Below are 11,756 nucleotides of genomic sequence, written 5' to 3'. Positions count from 1 at the left end.
CTTGTGGAGTTTGGGATCTAGGCCAAGTGTTCAGCATTTGCTCTCTGTGACACACACCAACACACACTCTCAGATGCAGCTTGTGCCTTGAGCCTTAGAGATAAACAGCCATTGACTAAGAGTTATGACCCAGAGCCCTTGGGGTGGGTAGGAAGGGGACCAATGTATATGTAGTCATACAAAGAAGTGAGAGTCAGCCAAGCTTTGTGACCCCTGATCCTACTTGTCGTAGCAGGGTGCCACCACTTAGCTCTTCTAGAAGCTTTGTTTTCTTCTTTTCGGGGTTGCAAGAATGTGCGGAGGGTTGGCTGTGATAGTCAGGCATGTTTTCCTGACTAACACACCGAAGAGGACCTTGTCCATTTTAGGGTTATCCACATACTCTTTGCACCAGCAGCCACCCACTCGACCTGTTGGTCATCCTAGCCATCATGCTGCTACAGCCTTGATCGCTTCGCACTCTGCCCAGAGCAGTAAAGCTCTTAGAAAGTTGAATCAGAACCAGGCTTCTCAGTCCATCCAGCTAACTGTTATCTAAGCTAGAACATTCTGGGCAAGAAAAGTATACTAAATGTCCTCCTGCCAACTGTCTCGCGTTTTTTTGCTGGAAGCACCAGGGTACACATGAAAGGGATCAGCTCCATGGCTCATGTTGTTGCCAGCTGGTGTCTTCAGCCTGAGGTAAACAGTGTTCTATATGAGAATAGTCTTTCCCAGGTCTTGGGAGCCACATCTTCAATCTTTCTGTCACTCTTTCTGCTGTTTATTAGGGAGCAGGGCAGGGAGAAGAATAACTCCAAGGTGGTCCCTGTGTCAGAGCGATCAGATGTGGACTGGGGTAGAAATCAGAATGGGCAGAAAGTTAATTGACGAGAGAAGATTAATCCAGGGCAGCTGGAAGGAAAGTGTGCCTGCTGCAGGCCTAGTAGGCTCTACTGGAGGTGGGAAAGGGTGTACTAGGAACTCACACATCTGTGCCCCACCTTGACGCTAGTTTGGCAAGGTGGCCTGGCTCATCTCTATTCTCCCATTCTTGTTGGTGAAAAGGTAGCCACGGTAACACCGTCTGCCTTAGGTTTGCCAAGGCTGACAACCAAACTGCTTTGACAGATGTATTTCCACATAGTGAGTAACAGAGAAGGCACAGAAAGGAGAATTTCCAACAGTAACTGTGTATCTTCTTTTCTCCCATTCCTGGCCCCCTAATACCACTGCGACGCATTGCCCAGAGTCGAGGTGGCCTCCAGGAGGAGTCAGGGTACCTGCTGGCTTTTTGCTCTTCTCTTCTTTCCAAGTGTCCTAAGGAACTATGTCCTAAATTAGGAGTTCTGTCTCAGTGGAAACTCATGTTGTGGTTTCTAAGAGAATTTAGCAGGTATCCTTGTAGAATTAACAAGGTCACGTAGCCAGATCCTCTCAGACAGTAGTCTGATCCATACAGTGTAATCTCAGAGAAGTAGGCACTGTACTAATAAGAACAAATGTAATCTTGAGCAAAGGAACAATCATAGGAAGTGGGAATTCATAGAGTAATCTGAGCAATACAGAAGCAGAGCATCATAGTGATAGCAACAGGTGAGGTAACAATGGTGGTTAATTCTAAATCAAACAAAAGTAAAATTATGTGATCATCTTTTGCTTTTTATGGGGCAAAATAAATTATCGATCAAGTTCAAAGCCATTTGTCAAGGCTTGGGTTGGCTAGGATCATAGCTCAATGTTGTATTTGAGATCTGGTATCTGTGATAAAGCTCTAGGAAAATGCAGTTTGACTAAGTAGCTGGCATTCCTGGAGACCTTACTTCTAGCCAGGCAGCATGCCAAGTGTTTATGATGGCTGTCACGCAAGCCCTGGGACCATTGCACACAGTGCTGTTCTGTTCAGGAGCAGGAGACTCCGTAGTTAGTCAGCTACTTAGTTTTTTCAGGTTAGAGGTGGGACTTGAACTTACAGGTCTGCTTGAGAAGCTCAACCTCACAACAGCTCCTGCTTTAACCTGGACCATGGCCCCCATCTGGAGATCTTAGCCCCTGAGGTTAGGGTGTTGTTCCCGTCCTTGCTAGCACAGCCCCCATGCTGGGGGCAGGGCTTCTACCAGTGCTGGCATCTTCACCAGCCTGTGGAAGTGGCATGTAGTCTCACAGATCTACGAGGGAGACCCTGCAATTTTTTCAGTTGTGTATGTTTTGGTTGGAGTCACCAAGTTCTAGGGAGAAGTTATCCTCACAAAGGAAAGAAAAAGGACAGATGCTGTGGTCAAGGAGCAAGACAATTAACCTGCCTGGGCCGCTTCTCTAGAATTAGGTTCCTGTTTATCCAATGCCTTTATTCCTAACCACGTGATTTGTGGACATGACACCTCTAAGATCCAGTACCCGTAATCTGAAGTAGGTTTTTTTTTTGTTTTGTTTTTTTTTTATCTTTTCTCCATCTCCGTCACTCCATAGCCCAGAGCACCGAGGCTGGTGCACCAGGACAAACAGCCCAGAGCACCGAGGCTGGTGCACCAGGACAAACAGATAGTGGTGTAGATAAGCAGTTGACGCTATTACGTGCAGCCTTTTTTTAGCTGGAGAATTTAAAGAAAGAAAAGGTAGCGAAAATAGGAGCAGCTCTATTTACCCTCAACTGTGTGCTCCTCTACCGCCAAGTCGTCTTTTGCAAATGAGTAGTTTTGCTTAGCTCTTTGCTGTCCTCCGAGGGCTGGAAGAGGGAAAGGTGGCCCTCCATGGGTCCCGCCCGCCCTCTGTGTGCGCTCCTGTCACAGGATTCCTGTGATTGTATTCGCCATCCTTTTGTTCTTTTTTATGATGTTTCTTGCCTTCTTTCCTATCCTCCCTGTTAGTCAATTTTTAACTGATAATATTCTTAACTCCGTCTTCCTGCCTTACCCCCAGTTACTTAGAAGAAAATGCATTGTAGTGTTTTATACATCCACGGAGGAAAGCCACCGGGGTTGATGAGAGCTAAGCTTGAGTGTGGGTGAGTGGTTTTTCCTTTCTTTCCTTGAGCAGCAGTGTGGTTGGGTGTTGTGCTTTACCTCCCACAGGGCACGTGGAGCAGGGAGGGGCCTGTGTGACTGGTCTGTACAGCGCATCATCATTTCAGTATCTCTTCTGAATTCCTTCCATTTCTAAACAATGAGTAGGAGCTGCCTTGCCTACCAGTTGGCTAACACTGGGATAGGTACCGGGGGCAATGAAATTTGGCCTTTGCGGGTGTTTTACTTGGAAAGACAACTTACTCCCATGAAACAAATTAGAGAGTTGCATAACATTTATATAATCTAGTATTAAATTTGTGGCTTGCAGTTCACGGCAAGGTTCTAGAAGACGGGGAGTCAGAGGGAGACGGCTCAGCAAACCAATCAAGTTCCAATTATTTTTGGATGGCCCTGTGGTAGATATTTTAGGCTCTCACGATCTTTTTATTTAATCACAGGAATAGCAAACAGGATGCATACTAAGGTATTTAATTGACCTTTTTTTTAAAAGTACAACACTGAGGTGGGGGAAACAGCAGAATATATTCTAAGTGATGGTGTAGATTACAGGGGCTAGTGGTGGGAAAAAGTCAAGAGCGGGCAGTTGCTCAAGTCGAACTACTCAGAAAATAGAGAGCTACTATTCAGTGGTGGGGATTGGGCCTTGGTTTTCCCACTTGGAGATGAAGCATCTACACTGCATTTTCTTTAAAATCAACCATACAGTTCCTTTCCTCTAGAATGTTCTCCTCAGAATCCTCACAGCCAACAGAGGCAGAGGTGGACAGAATGCGGTGGGCGGCAGCTCCGAGTTCACACCTCTGTTTTTGGACCACACTTGGCAGCCACCAGATACCCAGCCCGTTTACAAAAGCATTCTTAGGCCATCACCAAAACAATGTAATTAGTCACGAAGTTGGCTCTCCCTACTGCTGTCCGCAGTGAGCACTTTCTCGCTCTCGGGTCCTCGGGCTCTAGTATTTGCTACAAACAGGAAGTATATACAACACCATCCTCCAGATAGTTCCATGCAGTGTTAGTTTCTAGGGATATTAATAGATGTCCCACGCCAGATGAGAGAATGAAATTCTTTTAACCCCATTGACTTTGGTAAATATTGAGGGAAACACATCGAGCTTCCGCTTGTGTAACTTTTGAGGCGCCATCATGCCCTGAGTCCCTAGGATTTGGTGTTCAACATGTTGCAAACCTCTGTAGCTGCAGAATCCCTGATCACTGTACAGGAAAGAGATTGCAAGGGATGGCATGCATTTTTATTTTATGTTAATGGAGCCAAGTTATGAAATTCAATGGTGGAAGTGATGGGGCCTGGAAAGATGTGAGAAAAATCGCCTGAAATATTTGCATAATATTATCCAGATTAGACCAGGAATGCTTAGAGCCATCACTCCTTAGGGCGGCAAGGCCTTGAACAGACTTCCATACACTGCATCTGGTTTTATTCAGTGTGTGCTTGGCATTGGACGCCATAAGATTTTGTAGGACAGCTCTATTTAAAGATTGGCAGTACCCTCAGCTCAGACTGGAGAAGCCAGCACAACATAGCCATACAAACAAATGAGCCTTACACGGGGGAACATGCTCTCCTCTTCAGCCAGAGCAAGGGTATTGTGTGCACCTAGTTCCTGGAGAGGAAGTCAGAAGAGACTGCTGGGGAAAACCTTAGTTGGTTGGAGTTGGGTCCATGGCAGCTTGCAGGGCCTGGGGAGTAGTTCTGCAACTTGAAACCCCAAACTGGAAATGGAGGATTTAACACACGCTGACACTTTATACGTCTCGGTACTGACTGGTCTCCTTTGTATGCAAAGCAGAGAAGGATGGCTGTCATAAGAGCGTAAACAGCGTTTGCGTCTCCGTGACTGATATTCAGGAATGGGTGGCGATGACTCATGAGAGTAACCCACAGCAAGTTTCCCAGGACACTTTGTCCACCCTTGGATTTTACTGGACTTCATGTAGAGTCACGGAGCCGTCAGGAATGTGTCTCAGACACAAAGTGTAGCCTTTTTACTTTTAAAGGAAGCAGAAGGCTCCTGAGTGGAAATATGACCTGTCTCGGGAGCATGTTAGCATCTCGATGCTGGGGTTACATCCCCTGGTATCCAGCTTCACCCCCATTCAGCTTCACATAATATCGCCCTCTCATAATTTCACTATAGGCTTCGGGTATACTTTCATAAACACTGATCTTTCCAAACTGGGATGCACTTCATCTCAACACTCTAAGGCCTACCCATATCGCATGGCACATGAAATAAACTGAACTAAATTAAAAATAAGAAATGAAGACATATTGGGAAAACAATCGCTCAGTTACCACCGCTTTTAAATTTCATAATATAGGATATGCAGATGAACATATGGTTAAATGTAAATAGTCACATTCATTTATGTCATATGTATAAAGACCTGAGGTACATTTAAGGCTAATTTAATCTGTAGGTCTTAAATAACTGGTAGCCATCTAATTTCTTCTCTATTTTTGCTTAAAAATCTGTATTTCTTTAATGCATACCCATTGAACATGCAGAAGTTGCTGGACAAAAATTTTAAGCTCTTTTCGAATCTGTGACTTTATATATGACCCGCATTTTTCTTTATCTTCGAGAGACTGTTATGCATGCATAAAGTGAGACTCGAGAATGCCCGCCTCCATCTCCCCACTGCCAGTCCCTCTGTGTCTCTCCTCCCATGTCATCTCTCAGCTCCACCTTTTCCTCTTATAACCCACAAAGACTAGTTAGCTCTGCCTATATGTGTATGATTGTGGGGCGTCTGCTGGAACATGGGAACTCTGTGAGTGGCCAAACAGTCAACAAGGACAGATTCTCCCTCTCCCAGCAACTACCCATGCATGCCCAACAGCTCCTCAGGACTTTGAAGAACAACTTTCAAGCTCAAGCAATTTTATGGGGAATCATTTCTAAATGAGCTAGCATATTTAAAGAAAGGCTAGGACGGTCTAATGACTGTTCTAAGATAGTCACGTGGTCCCATTCCTTAAAAGTGCTCCAGTCTATATTTTCACCTTTAATGACCAAATCGCTTGCAATTTCCCCTTCTCTATTGATAATTATGTGATGTTGGCAGAAAGACTCAAGCTGACATTGTCAGCGAGTTCATGGTGTGTTCGGCGGGAGTGTTGTGTATACCCCCATAACTTCCAACCAGAAAGCATGGGAATGTGATGTGCTTAAACAAAGAGGATCCACGTTGGCTACAGTCATGCAGCATTCATGAAGGGAAAGGAATATCTGTGTGGCACTGTGCTCCTTTCCTGGACCTTTAGTGCTAACGATTCTGGACCGTCCTCCAGTGCTCTGAGAGGAGACTCCCTCCTCTTTTTACCTACACCAGGTTCCTCCCCCTTAGCTTCTATTCTGGGGTTCATGCAGATCACCTTGGGAGCACTTTCTTTTCAACATTTGCACCCACAATCTACCTGAACTAATAGTCTGCAGTGACAATGAGCTGCTCGTCCCATCAGTATTCTGAAAGCAAAGGTTAGCATCTCCTCGGATATTTTCTCTTATGGCTAACTTCATGCGTTTATCCCTGCCGTGTTATGTTCCCTGTGCCCTTCCAGCTTTAATTCAAAGTTGATAAGGTATGCATTTTAACCTAATTGATGGCTGTCTAATTTTTCCTAAATTTGTGCTTCCAAGTCTACGTTGATTTGATGTATTAACTACCTATTATATGGAAGATACACGACACAGAATTATGCATTTTATCTGTCTGAATCAGTTACATTAAACTTGGGCTGCGAGTTTGAAGAACAGTTTTCAAGCCCTAGTAATTTTATGGAGAATCATTTCTAAAAGAGCTAGCATCTTTTTTAAAAAATATAGAAATAGTCTCAGGGTTTACATGAAGGATCTTCTCTCTCCCTTGAAGGTGATGTCCCTGTAAAATTCAGCTTAACCCCTTCTAGTGCCTGACACAAAGCCCAGAAATTCAATGCTATTATGTTTGTTGAATGACTCTGCCTACTTTGTTATTCATTCATTCATTCATTCATTCATTCATATATTCCCTAGCAATTTTAATTTGATAACTCTCCAATCACTACTAAATAGATATAATAATTTTCATTGATATATGTGATGTTCAGATATAATTGTAGTATGATAAATATGTTCACAAATACCTTAGCAGAAATTGAATGGAAATAGCAAAGATTGCAAGGTAGAAAAACTAGCTCTTTTTGAGACATTGATACAGGTATTTAGTTTTTCTTAGTTATCTCCTCCCTACCCCAGTCCCCCACATGAAACTGAAACTCAGCAGGTTAGATGGCACCCCAAAGGCCTCCCAGCTGGTTATTTGCCAAGCTTCGGTTGGAATTTAAGTCCACCTGAGTCCTGCGCCATCTCCTAATCTTCTATATAGCAAAACTCATGATTTAGTAAAATATGTCAAAATAGTGTCACCCCCACAGAATTTCAGGATAGAGGTTGACCAAGCCAAAGCATGTTGCCTGCTTTCCCAGGTGCAGTTAAGAAGTAGCAGACCAGAGCCAGGTGGTTCCGATCAGGCCCAGTAACAGCAGAAGGGAGACAGCCTTGTATCTAGGGTTGAACTCGAAAGCCTAAAAAGCAGACAGAGAACTGTACTACTGGGCTGCATATGGATGACTGTTCATAAGCGTAAGCATGGTGGCTGTGGCTCTGAGTCACTAAGAAAGAGCTGGCAGCTAGACTTAAATACATTCTGCTTAAAACAGCAGGATGTGCATAATGCATCCCCGAAAGACATCAAGCCAGGGCAGGTGTAGGGCTGCCGTGAAGAGGCAAATCTACGGAAAGGGCGTGCAGAATGATACACCGCTGAATACACGTGTAAATACTGCATCAAAATGCAAATATGGACTCTATCACGTGTGTATTAGATGGGGTTATATCTTTCTGCTTTGATAGCCTTTATACTGTTGAAGGACCCAAAAGCCCTCTTGATGAAGGGCAGATTATTCTGTCAGTATTTTGGCTTTTAACTATGCTATTTTTTTCTCTCTCTCTTCTCCTCATTTCACAAGCAGAATTTACTTGTAAACTGTAAACTTCAGAGAAAGTAATCAGCCCTTTCTATAAATGCACCGGGCTTCTTTTTCCTATACTTTAATTTCTAAACGAACAGGCAGGAGCACGGAACCAGAGACAGGCTAGTCAGGAGCCTTAGTCTTCTGGCCTGAATATGGCGGACACCCTCTGAGAAGGTGCTCTCCGTGTTGCTTAGACCCAGGGCTGAGCTACCTTGCGAGTCTCTGCTGGACTTCAGGCAGCAGCTCCTCGCCAACTCTCAGACTGTCAGGATGCCATCTAGGCTTTGGTGAAGCCCAGCTGGCCTGAGAGCTACGTCCTGGGAAGGGAGCTGGGGAAGGTTTATTTAAACAACGACTTACAAAACAAATAAATAAATAAACCCACAAAACCAGAGGCAGTTGAAGTCCACCATGTTTATTTTAGTCTTTTTCTCCCCAATCTGTTATTTTGGAAATCGGTCCCGTTGGCTGTTCTGTTTTGATACAATTTACTGCATTGATTGAGGGTCACGGTTAACTTCCTGTTCCAAAGAACTAGGCAGTGAATTTTTTGGAACGCTTAATGGGGATAGCAGGAGGTTTGTGGTAGCCAAGTCAAAACCTTTTTGCTTTTATTTTTATTTATTTATTTATTTTAAGAAAAAGAAAGAATTCCGAACAGAACGGTATTGGTCATTTCTTTCATCTGTTTTCTTTTGGTGGTTCTGGGATTGAACTCAGGCCTTCAAGAATGCTGGGCAATTGCTCTACCCTAAGTTATACCCCTAGCCCCGATTATTTATTTTCTCAACACTCATAGAGGAATTTATTCAGTCTTTACCTTAATTATGAGGGGTATTTAAGGCATCTTGCTATTTATTCATTCAGTGTTTGAAGAGTAATTTATGAGAACTGACTTATTCCATGGTCTCAGGAAAAAAAAAACAAGCACATATCTTCAAGGAGATGATATTCTATGCAAGGAACACGGACAGAACCTAGGAAAGTCCTGCAGACCTCTAGTACGTACACACACACACACACACACACACATATGCACACACACATACATACACACACACACCTCTATATATCTGTCTATATCTATCTCTCTATATATATATATCTATGTCTATCTCTGGTAAGAGATGTGTCGAACAGCATTTAAAAGCGTCACTGGCTATTCCAAAGCTAGGTTTAACTCCCCTATGGAATTCAATTCCTGAGATTGAGTTTCAAAAGTCATCCTTACAAGTTTATCTTTGGGGATTGATTCACGAGACTGACCTTTGTGCTAAACATTGGTTTTCAGCTATTTCTTGGAAGGATGAAAGGAAACCAGATTGTTTGTGCAATATCCAACACCTCTGCTCACTTGCTTGCTCGCTCGCTCACTCGCTCTTCCCATGAGAATTCACACACTGATGCCCAGACACACATTATTTGGAATGAAGGAATCTGTGTTTCAAATGCCAGAAGAGTCTGATTAGGTAGGAGTCAAAATACACGGGTGAACCCAGGAGGCACACATGGAGGCTAAGCTGTGCTGTTCTCGGGAACACGCACTTTTCCTAGTTTAGCTTGCTGAAGGAAGGCCTCTGTTTGTTTGTTTATGGTGTTGTTGTTGTTGTTGTTGTTGTTGTTGGTGGTGGTGGTGGTGGTGTGTGTGTGTGTGTGTGTGTGTGTGTGTGTGTGTGTGTGTGTAGGTCAGAGGATAGCTTGTGGGAACTGGTTCTTCTCTTTCCACTGGTTGGGTCCCAGAGAATCGAACTTGAATCACCAGGCTTAGCCACAAGCACCTTTACCCCTTTGAGCTATCTCTCCTGTCCCGAAAAAATATTTTTGAAATGCCATTTCTACTTAACAAAAAGCAAAATGCTCCAGAATGAAAGAACAGCAAGTTTGTTCCTTTGGCCACTGACACTCGTTTCTCTTCGGAGCTCCTAAGGTAGATTCGGTCTCAAAGCTTTAATTATGCGTTATGTTACAGCTTCCTTATTTAAGTGTTTGTTCCATGTCCATCACTCAGCACCCCCTGCCTATCTCAGAAGAGATGGGTATTATCATTCTAATTGAGAAGGAGGGAGGATGCTGTGAGAATTATTAATACATAAATTAAAAAATTAATCTAGAAGGCACTTTAGGGTCCCTAGAGAAGCACTAACCAAACACAAAACATATTTAATATTATTCTCAGCTCCCACAGAGATGATCTGAGCTCATACAGCCTATGATTCAGTTGGTAAACTGAGGCATAGATAGTGACCATAGCAGAGCGCAGGCACCATAAGTCAAAGACCTGGACCCCATTCTGATTTTTTTCTGACGATTAGTGATAGTTAGTTTTCCAGAGAACAACAAACTGCCCTTTCCTTTTCTCTACCCCTTTGAGTTTTCCTTTGTTTTAGACTTTTTTTTTATCGTTCAACTTTCTAACGTTGCAGGTAGTTTAGGGTCGTAAGGTTAGTAGGGAAAATTTGAAATCATTTGTGTGTTTTCTAGTAATCTGTTTGCACACGGCTCAGAGCTTCCTGTCGCTTTTCTTTCATATCATGCCAGGGGTTGGAAGACATGCATGTGGGCTGATGGTGGAGTTACTTCTGAGCTCTGCTGGGGAATTGTTCTCAGCTTAGCTTCACAGGGATGGTAATGGTTGTTCTCTGTGCTTCCTATGCTCCCGGACATGGAAGGTGAAGGATGTACTAGGGATGCCATTGATGTTTTCAAAGGCAGAGAGGGTGTGAAGTCCATGGACCAGAAATTATGGAAAAATGATAAGCGGTCAAGAGACAGTGTGGCATTATGATGATGGCCATTAGTCTGGGGAGCTTGCTGCTTCTAATAGGTCCCTTGGTTGTGTTTCTAAACTTTCCCGAAAGTCACTTTCCTTACCTATGAGCCAGCTAATAGCCATACCTGCCCCCTGAAGTCTGGAGGGCATATGTCACTGAGAGAGCTCAAGCTAGGGCTGAGTGCCCTGTGAGAAGATCACAAAGGGTCACTGTTGCTTAGGTCATTGTCATCATTACGTATTGAGAACTAGAGAGCTATAGAAAGCACATGCAATGGCCCCTCAGAGAAGACAGCTCCCCCAAAGGCATGCCTCTCCCCTGCATTCCACAGTCTGTTTTCCTCTGTTGTTCCACTCCATAGGGCTCTTCTGGTCCTGTTATCTGAGTCTGGAGAAGACAAACACCCACATGGGCAGCCTGAGGAGACCACATTCTTGCTTACTGGTGGCCTGGTAGCCTCTCCAGGCTGTGAAGAGGCCACGAGAGTTCCGTCTTTACACAGCGCCTCACGGTTTCCCCCGAGTGTAATATGCGTGCATGTTTACTGTTGAAGAGATGGAGACCTTAGAGCGTCAATCAGAGGAAAGGAAAGCTACCTATGACTTTACCAGAGGCCTTTTCTGTGAACACGTCACTGCCTCCCTTTTGAGGTGTCCTCTGTGTAGTTACACATCTAGTTCTGGGGTAATCACATGACATGCATAGTACTCCAAACTGGTAGTATTCTACTTTGTGTTTTTGATAATATTTTCCCACAGTAATTTATTTACAGTGTTACTTCCTGTGTAAGTATAAGGGATGAGTACGCATATACACAAGGAAGATAAATCACATCTAATATAAGAATAAGCCGGGCGGTGGTGGCGCACGCCTTTAATCCCAGCACTTGGGAGGCAGAGGCAGGCGGATCTCTGTGAGTTCGAGACCAGCCTGGTCTAC

At 43.9% G+C, this 11,756-nt stretch overlaps 1 protein-coding gene across 4 annotated transcripts in view; it reads left to right on the top strand.

Moving 5' to 3' along the window:
* Positions 1–11,756, top strand: part of Ebf1 (EBF transcription factor 1) — a 398,525-nt gene that overhangs the window by 303,992 nt on the left and 82,777 nt on the right. The window lies entirely within an intron of this gene.

This window comes from Microtus ochrogaster, unplaced genomic scaffold, assembly GCF_000317375.1.
Source record: "Microtus ochrogaster isolate Prairie Vole_2 unplaced genomic scaffold, MicOch1.0 UNK30, whole genome shotgun sequence".
In the NCBI taxonomy this organism is placed as follows: Eukaryota; Metazoa; Chordata; class Mammalia; order Rodentia; family Cricetidae; genus Microtus; species Microtus ochrogaster.
This window is presented reverse-complemented; position numbering and strand designations above follow the sequence as displayed.